Genomic DNA, 16,077 nt, shown 5'->3' with positions numbered 1-16,077 from the left:
TTGAAAGCGAACAGCATGGATCCTGACCAGACTGCGCGGATGCGCAGGCTGGTCTGGATCCATGCTGGTCGCAAACCCACTATGTTGGTTTTCTCATGGCACGGCTCATATATCAGTCCATATGGATGACTTCGCTAAAAGAACGTTACTTGTTTTAGAAGGAAAGTAGTAGTAATGCAAGGAACAAAAGATGATTTAATGCTAGAAATTTTAGTTGTGTTAGTGTTGAACTGAACTTTTAGATTCATAGTCTGGTGTCATACCACTACAATACAACACATGGCACATGACGTGTTTCATGTAATATCCATTGTGAATAAGCTCAGTTCCTGAGACGATCTCTTTGATTAAAGTCCACTTGTACAGTGTGAAAATGGCACTGTTTAATTTTCCCAGTATTTCTACATAATTTGGAAAATAGGTTTCGCTACAATACCACAGTGTTAGACAGAAACGCATCAAAAGTTAATGCTATGAAAATGAGAATGAAAGTACTAAACCGATAGATCATTACCACGTATTTTATAAATGACGTGCTTAAAGACAGATCTTACGCACGCTAAAAGACCTTTTTGCAGCCGCTTGCAGATGGAGTTTCACGTAGTTACAAATTGATACATATGGCAAATTTCTTCATCATACAGGAAGGGTTTAGCAACACAGCTAGCCTTTTGTAAACTAGCTGGAGAGCTTCCTCACATGAAAGAACTCCACATACCTACCCAGGTTTCAGGTAACAAACCCACAGCGATGACTGGCCAGTGGTTCTGTTGGAGATTAAAACTAAACAGGGATATTAGTTCATATTTTTAAGATGAGTTTTAGTGCCATCTCTAATTGCCATCTATCAAAACTTACAAAAAATTCTATCAGAACTGTAGTTCCTGTTTTATACTAAATTGTAGGTAATACGGACATGAACGGTAAACCTTCAAGACTGTTTAAAGGGAGCTTTGAACAACATTTCTCCACCAAGTCTTCTATTTAGTGCATGTGTCATTAATATTTCGGTTGGCGCCTTGGCAGAGCGATAAATGAGAATCCACGACTTCCAGGGACGAAAATGTCATGGAATACATTATCGCGCCGGCAGCTTTAAACTTTATATGTTTAAATTCTCTAATTGCCGTATTTTCATGTTTTAACCACATACGCGAACAAGTACCTTAAGATGAATAAACAAGGGAACAAGCAAATGAATAAATAAACAAATCAATATCATCATTAGTTGATCCACATAATTATCACCTCAAGCAACATTATCACCTTCATAAATATTCTGTCTCTGTGGTAGATCAACCAAAGTAGGATAATAAATTTTGAACAGACCATTAAACTGCCCTCAGTTATTCATTAAAATCAATTATTGATACTAACAATAGTTCCGTTACAAGTTCCTTGACAAATCATACACGCCTTTTCAACGCATTTGGTTCGATCAGACCTCGGAGGAAATTAATGTACCGTAGTAACAAGTCGACTTATTCGTCAGTGTCGGTATCTAATGCAGAAACTTTTTATACATTAATGATTAACCAGAGATTACGTATATAAACATTTTTATATAGTTAATTGTTTTTCAAAATTATTTACCACAGTTATAAATAAGCGAATTGTGTCGTTTTGTGAAAATAATGATGTTTTATCTGATGCACAGTTTGGCTTTAGGAAAGGTAAATCTACTGTTGATGCTTTATTCATATTGTTAAATACTGTACAAAATTATTTAAATAATAATAAAAGACTTTACTGTACATTTATAGACTTGAAAAAGTGTTTTTCTGCACATAGCCTTAGAATACATACTGGACGATACGCAAGAAATAGATTACAAAGAAACGAACGTTATTGTCCATGTTGTAATGAAAGGGATATAGAAGATGAATGTCATTTTATCATTATATGTCCTTGCTATACAGATGTAAGAAAACAATATATCAAAAAGTATTACTATACAAGACCAAGTATGTTCAAGTTTTTAGAACTGATACAAAGTAACAATAGAAATACACTATTCAAGTTAGCAATGTATTGTAAAAATGCTACGATTCGATTTTGAATAAGTACTGTAATATCACATTATCATGTTGTATGTTTGCTTCATTATACTGTTCATCCTAAAATAATTTGAAATGCTGCTGTACAAAATATCGCATTAGACCTATATATTGTTAAAAAACTGAAATTATTGTATGTTTGATGATGTACGTAGTACAAGTCAAAATAGATTATATGTTCTGTTCTGTTCTGTAATCATGTTTTGATGCAGCTTATATTTGCTGCACTAACTTTTCTTTCTGAATTAAGTAAACATCGTAGTACTGTCAAGATATGGAAAAAAACACTACCTACTTAGATTGATTCGGTAACTTTGAAAACATTGTGAAGCCTCTATCGATAGGAAGCGCCCCCTGTTAATCAGTACTGATTCATCTAGACTAACAGCCGGTACACCTGCTGTCAACGAATCTTCATAGTTTGGACTTCTTGTATCATTGTTTGAATTTTTCAAATAGACTTCCAAGGATATTTATCAAGTTGAAATACGTCGACATTGTTAGAGAAACAAGGATCTCCAGATTCGTCGCACACAACATTCTCGCGTTTATTCAAATATAATGTTCCTTTGCATAATGGCAACTTTGGACTGCGGTGGCTAGGTTGGAGGCAGAGAAGATCTGATACAGAAACAAGGAAAAAAACTACTTAAAAATCTGGTTAAATGTTTTAAAATACCAAAGTACAAATAAAAAGAATTACAATGATAATTCGAAACAATCTTTACATACCTTAGCATTCTAATTCTTTAAAATGGCGTTTTCTGATAGTGTCCTACAAAATAAAGGGATAGGACGCCGACGTAGATCTCCGATTATTTAAGCTACGATGTTTTTCTATCATTTTGAATATCGGTCATCGGTATTTGATAAATATTATCTATTTGCTTTTATCTGAAACGTTCCTAACGTTGTTAGATCTTTCGCAATTGGTTTTTGAGAATAGTTTCTGTGATTATGTGCCTCAGCTGTGCACATTATTAAACGTAAATAATCATTATAGTACGGGGACCAATGAGGTCTACCGTGCAAACCCCTAGACTTTTTTCATAGGTACCAAATTGTTTGGTAGGACCAACTCTTTCAAAATAAAAAATGTTCCCATGAAAAATCTCTTTTGAACTATATATGATTTCACTGTTTCCGTGGCAATCGTTCATTTTTGAAAAGGACAACCATATAGATGATAAACAGTCAAATCTTGGTCAATTTAGGTGATAAAACAATAAAAATGGTGTCGAAATGGAGCTAAGACATTTTCTTTAAAAACCAGCAGTTTTACATTAATTAACTAATTTGCATAATCATGAATATTAATGAAAATGTTACAAAATGAGAAAATTTTGTTAAAAAACCCCAACATTTTCTAAGTTTCAAATCAATTTAAATGTACCAAACAGCTTTGGTCTAGTCTCTCGGTGTGTTTTAATATATTATTGTGTTACTCTTATGGTATTTTTTTTACTCAAAACTGGATATGCTCAGCTAATTTGCATAAAATGAACCAGTGTCACAAACAAAGAATAAAATTCTTGGACCACTAAAACTGAATAAATGATATAATTAGTTGTTATCAATGAAATAACAACTTTTTTGTGGTCTATAATGTTCGCAGACATTGCGTTAACACTTTATTGAAGGAAGAATAAAAATGTAACATACATTACACATGTTACGTTACCATTTCAACAACCTTGTTGTATTGCAGAAATTATTTAGATAATATTCCAGAAACATAATTAATATTACTTATTTTGTACTATAATAATACAAATGCTTCTTTTTTGTCAGACAGTGTATTTTTTTTCCGTAAAATACTTTAAAATACGTTACCACTACCATTGCTTTTTAAAAAGATATTTAAGAAGAAATTGTCACATACTGATTTATTTAAACTGTTAGTGGTAAGTTTTAAGAAGTTTTTCTTCTGTTATTACAGAAATTGCCTAAAATATACATTGCAACATCCAGGTAACTATAATTTTAGATGGAATTTCAATAAAACATACAATAATATCCATCTGTGCATTCATAATATTATGATCATACAGCTGATATGTGCAGGCGTCCTGTCAGTAAAAAGCACGTTTTATAAAAAAGTATTTTGTTTAGTAGTATTATAAGAACATATAAAACAACCCTAGCTCGATAGGACGAATCATAAGGTCTTGAGTCAGATATCTGGATGAGGCCTTTGCACTCCATGACGATTCAGTAAAGATATTGTGTCTGAAGTCAATAGACTTACACCTGTATAATACGGAGAATTAGCACTTGCCTGTAGAGAACTGAATAGTTCCGGTACAGAGTCCAGGGACACTTGTTAGGTTAACTGCTCAACATTACATGACTGAATTTCTGTTGCAAAGCAGTGCTAAACCAAAACTAACAAACAAAAGAAAATATGCAGGTATTTAAGTAAAAAGTTTAGCTTTAAAACTTTTACCAGGTTGACAAAACTGTTATAGTGATACGAAATCAAGGTATAAGAAATATATAAAACTTTACAAATATGAAATAAAGAAACATTCACAAGAATGACAGAATGTAAAAAATATTTTTTTATATATATTTTAAATTGTACAGACAAGGACTAATTAAAATTGTATTACGTGATAGAATATTCCTGGATATACCGGAACATTAAGAGAAACACTACTAAGAGAAGCTTCAATCATAACAAATAAAGTTTGATTATCAATTAAGTTACGTACCAGATGTTATGACAAAGGCATGACCTGCCATGTGATGTTTATAATATGTCTCCTCGTACTTGGTTTTAGTGTTGTTAGATTTTCTGACCCTTTTCTGACCATGTTTACTAAAACAGAATTCCTCTTAAGCCAGTGCTAGGGGGGCGTAAGGTGTGTTTCAAACTTCATTACCTCTCATAAACAGACTTGCATAACGTGTGTTAGAGATTCACCTAGAGGGGATTACTTTTATTTACACTGTCCCGTGTCTTTGGAACATGGTGGGGGTAAGAGTGAGGTTGGGTGCGCACCATAAACCGGTTTAAGCTCCCCAGTGGTGTTTTTGCCACTGACCGTTCCAAGGCGGTGCCCCACTGTGTTCCTTTGTTTGTTCGTTTTGTCCTTGTGTGTTGACTTTGTGTGCGCGCGTGTGTGTATGCTTATTGTTCGTCTTGTCCTTATGTGTTGGCTTTGAGTGTGTGTGTGTGTGTGTTGTTCGTTTTGTCCTGATGTGTAGGCTTTGAGTGTGTGTGTGGTGCACGCGTTTGCGTGCTGGGGGGTTCGGTTTGAGGAGGCTGCGCTTTTGGTGCGTGGCACTCCCTGTTTGATATTTTTCTTTGTTTTTTTTGATCCAGTTGAGTTTGCTATTTGTTTGCTCGGTTGCGTTCTTTGCTTCTAAAGAATCTTCGTAAAGTCAATTGCAACATGTTTTCAGCAACTCTGAAGTGTCGTTCAGAAGGCACTCAGTATCTTCCTGAAGTTTTGAATAGCATTATGTAATTGTTTTATTTGCAATTTTGTTTTTTAAACACTTAATATTAATCACATTTTTGACAGCTTTTTGCAATTTCGTAAATTAGAAAAATCTAAAGATTACTAAAAGAACCTGGATATTTCATTTTGTTTTTTAGTTTTTATTCAGTGCCGCTTTTCAACAGTGAGTAATTTATTAATAAGCCCATGAATATCTCAATACAATGCATGTTTTCTGACACTAAAAAACAAAATGTTTTATTTCTCACGTAAATAACTGCATAGATACACTTCACACTCACACAAAACAAGATAAAGATTCCATTATAAAAACATTTTCCATGAAAGGCAGCCCCAAATTGAAACCCTATTATCAGTGTATGGATGTTAGCAGGGATTTATACATAATTAAAATATACATAAACATACATAATCAATGTAAAATATAATTTTTGACAACAATATTGAAATCATCAAATAAAAGAACATCATAATTAAGAAACTGATATTAGTATAATTAAACTGATAGATGCATTAATTCAAAATAAAATTTCTTGGTTGAAAAAAAGTAAAGAAAGAATGTTAGAATTAATATTTTAAAGTTTTAACAAATCAATGATATCATAATATTGAAAACAATGATTCAAATTTCTTCCTACGTATTTGTAAATACAGCAAATTACAGTGGTAACGTATTTTAAAGCGTAGTTATGGAAAAAAATCTCATTGCTTGAGAAGTATGGAACTATACTATTTTGTAAGAGTATTTTAATAACTTGATAACTAAATATTCCTCTATTATTTTCTGAGAAAATAATACAATAAAACAAGATTACTGGAATGGTAACGTAACATGTGTAAAGTATGTAACAAACAGATTCCTCCTTCAAATACGTATTCACGCTATATTTTTATATGATATAGTTAAAATAACACAAGTTTATTGATTACAGTTTATTTCATCATGTTGTTAAGTTTTAGTTATATCTTGTTTCCAGAGATGTCTGTTTTAGCATAGATTAATTTATGCAAATTAGCTAAAAAAAGCTAATGCAGAAATAAAATTATTTACCTTCAGAGTAACTAATTACTATTCTAGAAAACACTTGGAGACATTAAGACCAGATCAAAACTGTCTGATCTATATTTTCTAAATAATTGATGTAATAAAGTAATGTTATTGAAATGGTAACGTAACATGTGTAAAGTATGTAACATACTGATTCCTCCTTCAAAAAGGTGTTTAAAATACATTTCCAAACAATATAGCTCACATAATTGTTATTTTATTGATAACAATTAATTATATCGTTTTATTAAATTTTAAAGGTATCTTGTTTCCTGAGATGTTGGTTGTGGTAGTGGTTAATTTTATGCAAATTAGCTGAACATACCTATTTTGGAGTAAAAATACATTACCATCAGTGTTACAAAATACTATTCAAGAAAACACTGAGAGACTTCAGAACATATAAAAACTGGTTGGTACATTTGAATTGATTTAAAACTTAGAAAATATTATTTTCTAATAAAATTATGTTATTTTTTAATATTTTCATTAATATTCATGAATATGCAAATTAGTAAATTAATATAGAAATACTGCTATTTTAAGGCCAATGTCTTAGCTCCATTTTGATACCATTTTTATTGTTTTTTCACCAAAACTTACCAAGATATGACTGATCATCATCTATATGGTTGTCCTTTCCAAAAATGACTGGTTGCCATGGAAACAGTGAAATCATATATAGTTCAAAAGAGTTTTTTTTATGGGAACATTTTTTATTTTGAAAGTGTTGGTCCTGCCGAACAATTTGGTACCTATAAAAAAGTCTAGGGGTGATGCATGGTAGCCCTTATTGGCCCCTACCTATTAGCCATTACATTAGAACAGAAAGTACATTTTGAAATAGCGTGGTGTGTTTTTGCTAATAGTTTACTATATTAAGTCGTTTTCATTTTCTGTATTGTTTGCTTGGCTGGCCGTGCCATGAACCATAGTTTTCTTGTCATCAATAGGGTTTTTAAGGTTAATCTATCATTTCACTTTCATCAGATACAGGATGGAAAAGAAAAAAGTATCTTTACAAATTCCCTTGTGCTAACTTTCCAATCATTATGAATAATTGATAATGCAACCCCGTCAAATTGATGACCTAAGACCATGTTTGATTGATTTCTTAATCAACGTCTAATTCATATAAATTATTATACAATATTAATCAATTTTATCTATGCTTGCTATAGATGAAGTTTTTGTTTTTTATTCCGAAAAAAAAAAGCAATATGGCTACGGCGGAATTATTAACCGATTTCGTCTACGCTCTTTCCGTTACTGATATCAATAATAACTATTCTTTTTCTTGTTACTATATACATATTTTAAGGCTTTTATTAGCCTGGGAATCAATTCTGACAGCTTTTTTATTTTCTATCTGCAAATTGATCGACGTTGATAATATCAGAAACTCGATGAATGCCAATTAACACAAATTAGCGCATCTTTAATGCATAGATATTAGGTTTTATTGCGGCGGGCCGCTTGCGGCCTCTGCCGCTTAGTTAGCACTCACAGTTTCAAAGTGTGTCATCGCGCGGAAGATCGAAAATTGAAGACAATCCGAATAACACCTCAAATTGAAGCGTAATAATTCTTGTAAAACAGATAGTTTGATGAGTAGAAGGGTTAGTGTTAACTGCGTGATGATTTTTAAAATATTTATATCTTGTATGGTAAAAAAATCAAAGACAAATACCAAACAGGGAATGCCACGCACCAAAAACGCAGCCTCTCCAAAACGAAACACACAGCACGCATACGTGCACACCACAAACACACACACACACACACACACACACACGCACACACATACACGCGTACACACACAAAGCCAACACAAGAGGACAAAACGAACAAACAACTGAACACAGTGGGGCATCGCCTTGGAACGGTCAGTGGCAAAAACACCACTGGGGAGCTTAAACCGGTTTATGGTGCGCACCCAACCTTACTCTTACCCCCACCATGTTCCAAAGACACGGGACAGTGTAAATAAAAGTAATCTCCTCCAGGTGAATCTCTAACACACGTAATGGAAACAAAAAGGCATGGCATGTAAAACATAAAAATGCTCGTGTATAAATGTATAAAAAGCAAACCTTTAGATACAAAAACGTATGTACTCAATGCCTTTTCAGAAGACAGAGCAATAAGAGAAACACCCTTAAGGGCCCGACAAAACAGGCCAGAAGATAGATATCAAAACAGTTCAGTCCTGGTAGGATTTAAAAACTGCTTATCATAGAGTCATCTCCCTCTTCCATCAGACACAATCAAAGAGGGAAGCGTAGTGTCCAACTGTAAACGGGTTGAACATTAAACATGCGGTATGTCTCAAAACAGTTGGGTCGTAACCTCTTTTAATAAAACGTTTTATAATTTTACCAAATACATTGGGAAAATAACCATGACCCAAGATCTTACGAAGTTTGTAAACCACATCCCCATAAAAAACGGGTTTAGAAATACCTTCTCGCAGAAGTGTCTTTAAATTACTATTGAATTTTAAAACTAAATCAGAACTACGATAGTAAAATTTAGCAAAATATTTACGCAATTTGTAATTACGGTATCCTTGCTGAAGAAATTTACTTGTAATATATTGATTACGTTCATTGAAATGCTTTACATGACTACACGCTCTGACAAACCGAATTAATTGAGAAATATATACCCCATAAGATGTAGACTGAGGTACATCCCCATGGGGAAAATTTATAATACTAAAATTAAAATCATCCCTCTTGTCATAAATTTTGGTATGTATAATATTGTCATAAATAGGGAGAAACCGGTTTTATACAGGAATAAACCCGTCAAACTAGTTCAAGAACAGAACTTTTTGATTTCGCGGAATGTCATTGGACAAAACCAAACAACACACTGTGACAAAATAGTCCACATTTTCATTGTTATTACACCGTAAAAATGCATTTGATGAAGTTTGTATATTATCCTACCTTCGTGCATTTTAATGAGAATAAAGAGCAAAATCTAGGCCAATTATATTTTTTGTTTTAATAGGTATTACCGGACTTCTTTAATTATTGTTGTTTATGACGCCATCTTGTTTTTGTGAATGAAACAACAACAACTTCTAAAAGACATATCTGTTTATACGGTGATTTTTTATAACACGAGCTTTTATTAGGAACGTGAGACCGTGTCAAGGTGTCAATAATGTATAGCGTATGCCTGCCGTATTTACAATTACCACAAAAGAGTTTTTATAACGGCAGCGTTCCAAGAAGCGGAAAATGACTCATCCACAGATTTTAGATTTCTGCACTTTAAAAAAAGTCCCAAATCAACCGGTTGGGGAAGGTATCAAATATCACTAAAATAGCTATAAATCGCTAATATAGCGATATGTAGCTGAATTCTGATGAAAAGAAACAGTTAAATCACCGAATATTTAAGCAACTGTGTTTCCGCGCAGTTTACGGCATATCCGAATGGTGTGTATCTATCATCGTTTTCAATTTGTTAAATTTTCACATAATTTCGCCGATGCGTTTGTTGCTGAAGGTGAAATTTAATTTGATTAAAGTATGCTTAAGTATAAGATTAAGGTATGTTCTAAAATGAAGAAAAAAATAACCCAAATTTACCAGTAACTTTTCATACATGGACTTGCAACTTCTGCAAATGAAAGCAAGGCTGGAAGGTCGCTTATATTCCTGCTGCTGCTGTTACAAAAGCGCGCGCAAATTAAACGCTCAATTGTTACTATAAAATAAATGTAAATTAAACAAAACGTGTATAAATTTGTTTTCTGTACGTGTTTCCTATTATTTACTCATATAATATAATAATAGACAAAGCAAGAGATAAATAATTGACATAGTTAGTAAATTGTGATTAAAACGTATGTTTCTATGTACTTAAGACGCTATTAATGTTAATATATATTAAAACGTACTATTTTTTTAAAAAATGTAATCGTATTGCTTAGCTGAAAAGCATAGTTGGGGTAGATTTTGTCTTTGTGTCCGTTATACTATCGGATATCCGTCCACGTATACATATGTAAACAAAGATGAGTTTCGAGAAGAAGTGCGGGTGTGTTTCACATTCTGAAATTACTGCTGAATTAAGTATTTCTAGTGATGTGTTTCTCAAAGATTTGAGAAAAAGGCCTTATAAAAGCACATGATAGAAAAAGGTTTGCTCCCTGAAAGAGCGAGGTATTTGTGCACAGCATGTGCTGCCCATTTTTCTGCCCGCAGCGCTGAACAGCCTGAAATAGAAGCCGGTAGTTGTGCGCCTAAAACATCGAAGTGCATCATTTTGAAAAGGTTTTAGATGGTGTTAAAAGTGGTATTTATACAGAAAATGAACTTATACAATTAGCCGAAGTGCTGGGACTTTCCCAGCAAAATGATTTTAAATGTTATGTTGACAATAATTTTACTTCTTATAAAGAAACACTTGACAATTTTACCATACACAGTTGTTTGAATGACAAGAACAATGTCCTGTTAAGTTTCTTAAAAGGTATAACAGGAAAGAATGACAGTTTGAAAGGAAAAATATCGTTGCTAGCTGCTATTGAATGCCTTATGTCCGTTTGTAATAGTCATTTGGTAACACCTATTCTGTTTGCACTAAACCTTACTACCTATTTTATATCGGGAAGTAAAACTATTTCTCAGCTGTTATCAGCGGTAACACCAGCAGGATCGTATTATTGTGTAAGAACATGGTTCAAGGAACTTAGTACCCATAAAATTGTGTGTCCTGATCCCAGAAATGACATCATTACATATTTTGACAATTCTCAGATATTATCCCGGAACTAACGTGTAAGATATAACTCTAAAGTGAACGTGAATGTCATAACATCTGTTGTCCATATCCATCCGTCAGTGGATTCAAATTTGCAATTTGTTGACGATTTAGCCCCGAATAAATGGCTGTACATTCACAATGACAATCATGGTGTTGAAATGGTGTCTCAGACTATTGACAATTTATGTGATAAAGTCGATACTTATAGAGATAATTTTATCACAGAAATGTTACAATGCGTTATTGAAGAGAAATCATCTGGAAACATCGATCTGCATGATAATGATAAATGTACATCCAAAGATCCATATAACTTTCTTCCCCACTATCATGACAATAGTCGTACAAAAATTTCAGTAGGAGAGCCATGCATGAAAAAACCCATGCTTAATGGATGCTGTTAAAACTGTATTAGAAAACTTAAATGAAAATGTTAATGTTGGAGATTACAGAAAGTGGTGTATTGTTGGTTGTGATGGACTCCCGTATATTTTATCTGACAGGTTAATAAAACAACATCAACACTTACAACATATACTATTACAACCAGGGCTAGGACATTATGAGATAAATATGACTAAAAGTATGTTCAAACTTCTATGGGACGTATGCCTTAGTGATATTGCCAAAATGTTAGGATATACTTCGCTTTGGGCCCAGACTTGCTGTAGTAAAGCAACAGATCACCACAAGTCCTGGCAAAGTTTGAATATATTTCTGTTCGGTACAGCAAAAGAATTATTAATGATTTACATTCAGTCTTGTGAAGAAAACCGCTGCCGCCCTTCAGTACAAAATTATTATTATTGTCTACAGCAAGTAAAAATTCCTAACTGAAGTAGTTTTTACATATATGTTTGGCCTGTTTCTCTTCCGATAAGCTGTAAGACGTAATAACAGTGAAGCAATGATGATAGCAAGATGCAAGACCTCTGCACTCTTCTATGGACTGAAACAAGTTAATTACCAATTGATTGAATATCTAGACTTAAGAACTCGGTGTCTTTCACCTCCAGAAATTAAACACTTTATACAGAAATATAATCATTCACAGTAAGCGGAGGCCCAAGTAAAGGTGAGGGTGGAGACTTTGTCCTAGAAGCAGTCTTTCACCTCCAGAAATTAAACACTTTATACAGAAAAACGAGTCATTCACAGTAAGCGGAGGCCCAAGTAAAGGTGAGGGTGGGGACTTTGTCCAAGAAGCAGTCAACAGACTGTTGAAAATGTTGATGCCACGCGGTGTAGCTACCGGGAAAAGATGGCTGAATGTATGTCGCAGCTACGACAAAATTGACAAGATAAGGGTATGGATAAAACAAAAATTAGCAAGTATTTATCAAATTAATAAGTATTATTATAAGTCATACATCAACATATATGAACAAATTAAATATTATATATGTATGAATATTACTCATTAATGCACTAATGTGCAGACCTGTGAGCTGGGCAGTATTTATGCCCTTCAACTGCACCTCAGACTTGCAACCCTTCCCCCCGCCCAAGACATTTTGCCGCAGCCCAGTAATCACATGCGAACATCCAACCCATACGACTCGCTAAGTCGTATTCTCATATCTTGCACCACACACTAATAGTCTAGAAATAGTCTTCTTTCCCGTTTGAATTTTTGCACTTTCTTGCATTTATAATAATGTCTCTCTTTCTCCTTGCTGGCGGTGAAGGATACTTTGAGCATGTTGTTGCTACTGTCGGCTCCTCTTCATTTTCTGTTTGTGTTGCTTTACAAGCTCCTAAAAAAATGAGCCGTGCCATGAAAAACCAAAATAGCATGTTGTAGCAGCATCCGGTGTCATAAACAAAACTGAAATAATGTAAGATACTTATACGGACGTCACCATTAAATGTTATAATTTTACATCATTTATTTTATACTTATTACCAATTAATGAAAACAATAATTTGGTATTTTACCATTGCGTCCTCTGTAGACCTTGTAACCCTTTTATCCTTTGGTAGTGTGTACAATGTCCTGTCCAGTAACTGATGTCAAATGTAACCATGCTTGGGCTCCTGTTAATGTATTCAGCTCGTCTATCTGATAGAAAAACTTATGTGAAATAAAACGTTACACAATATACAAATGTATATTTTTAAATAATATTCATTAATTACAACAGGTTAGAAGCCAACTGAATGCCAGTTTAGATGTAAAAGAGACCCACATTACATCTATCACCCAAACCTTGAGAGAGAGAGATTGTTGAATGGAGAAAGAAACTTCGTAATACAAGTTACATATGTAACCCTATGGCTGAAACTATACACCTGTCAATATCGGGACAGCCGCTTGATAATGATCTAGTCAACTTCTCCAATCATTGCAAAGGTTTTAAATAAATAAATAAATACAAAGATAGATAGATAATTGTATTTGCCATTATTAACGAAACTATTCTTTTTTGGTATTATAACAGACAAAGTTTAAAGTTGTCATTTAATATATTAAGAAAAATCTTGCTACATATATATATATATATATATTTTAATTTCAAGGGAACAGACAATTGTACATGGAAGATATAATGAAGGGAAGCATACCAGGCAAGGGCCATAAACTGACGCCAATTTTCATAAGAAAAGCAGACAGAGATAAATTCAGAAATATTCAGAATAAGACAAAGAAAGACATAGAAGCGCTTATCTTTAGAGAAATTGGTCAGGTAAGCCATTTTTCGAACTTTGTTTTTCAAATAAGTTCACCTCCCGTTTACTTCTTAAACTTTCTTTATCTTTTGTTAAAACCCTTTAATAGATATGTATACTGAAGAGAAATTACATTTTTTTTTTCATACAGGTAGAGGAGCTTGGATTCTGTGAGGAGGCTGAGGAGCTGCGCCAGACATGGACAAAGAAGGTTAAGGGAAAAACAAAAGATGTGTACATAACGTTCTATTCTACTGATGTCATCACCGTTTTAGATGATTGTGTAAACAATCATTCAGAGTTAGGTAATATGTTTTATCATTTATTACCTTCTTAATTAATGACTCCTTCCTACGTTTAAATGTCTGGCTCCGCACCGTATCATCTTCTACGAAAGACGTTTTAGTTTTACCGCGTCGGGTCTTGGCCCTCAGTGCTTTCCCTTTTACATTATTTCCTGGATTGTTACATTTGTTCTTTTGAGTCCCGGTCACTGACTGATCACTTTTTGACTCCTAAAATTAAAATAGCTCCCAAAGAAAATGTAACACTTTAATGTACTTGAAAGAAAATTTACAATATTTATCATATGTACGTCATCCTCATCTTTTACTGTATTATAATAAACAGAATACTTTACTTAAAACTTCAAATATATTCTAAGCAACCACTTTACTGCATAACTTTGAAGATATCTATGTTACTTCCCGACCTATTAAGTCTATTACTGTATGTATTAATTAAATTAAATTTTAATTCATATTTGTAGGCTTTGTTTACTTCATTAGATAAACCTTTCATAAGTACATTGACAACGAATCCTTTTTCAAAATATTTGTACAATTACATTTAAAATATAAAATTGTAAGTAGTACTTATCTTAAGACGTTTTAGTATATACATGCAGGTGCAGAGGAATTTGATGAATGATTCAAGCGACTCAGCCTCGTTTTCAGATCGGCAATGGCAGCTTCCTTGTGATGTTGTGATGTACGTGAGAAAACAAACAATTTCATGTCATTTTAGAATTTTTTTAGTGTTATTGCTACAGATGATGATTAAATAGGTGATGTTTAATATAAATGCATCCGTGAACATAAGATTTTTTTTAGTATATAGTTTCAGTGTATTTATTAGCGAAAAGAAGCTAAATTAGCGAAAAATCGCTATTTTAGTGATATTTGATACCTTCCCCAACTCTAGAGGCCACAGTTGTAACCCGATCTTTACGAAACTTGGTCAGAATGTTTGTCTTGTTAATACTCTAGATGCCACAGTTGTTACCCGATCTTCATGAAACTTGGTCAGAATGTTTGTCTTGATGATCTCTAGGTCAAGTTTGAAACTGGGTCATGTGAAGTCAAAAACTAGGTCAGTAGGCCAGATCAACTCCGGTGAGTGATATAGGGCCATCATGGTCCTCTTGTTTCTTTTAATATGCAATAATCTTATTTTGGTGAGCATCCATTGGGTTTACCATTATTTTCTTGTTATTCTATGCCTTTTATTCTCGGTAAAAAACGAAACAGACAACCAAACGGACACAAACTCATCTTTTAGACGTATGTAACATTGCATTTAGTTGATATTCATGCGGATACTTTCATCTGTCAATGGCTTTTATCGTTTTGCTTACATACAGATTAGAATTAAATTTTTGTCAAGTCTAATACGGAATATATAATACTATTGGACAGCCACGTAGTACAAATGTGATTCGCTGAGAAAAATATGTATTGAATGATATGTGTATATTCTAGATGCAAATTTATAATTAAAATTCAAAATCTCACTATTTTGAGAAAGGGAGATTTTAGAATATAATCTTCCGTTATATTTCAGTTCTCCACTAGCTTGTCTTCTATTTAAGCCCGCCGCATTCAGCACTTTTAGTGCTTTGATTACTTCTGACAAAGCACGAATATTATCAACGGCTTCCAAGGCTACACTTTCATGTGTAACGTTAAATAATGTTAAACGTTAGAAAAAAATAGTAGTTTTATTCATAATATCCATAATAGGATTTTTTCAATCAATGCATCACGTCGCA

Source organism: Mercenaria mercenaria, chromosome 12, assembly GCF_021730395.1.
Source record: "Mercenaria mercenaria strain notata chromosome 12, MADL_Memer_1, whole genome shotgun sequence".
In the NCBI taxonomy this organism is placed as follows: domain Eukaryota; kingdom Metazoa; phylum Mollusca; class Bivalvia; order Venerida; family Veneridae; genus Mercenaria; species Mercenaria mercenaria.
Note: the sequence above shows the minus strand (reverse complement) of the source record.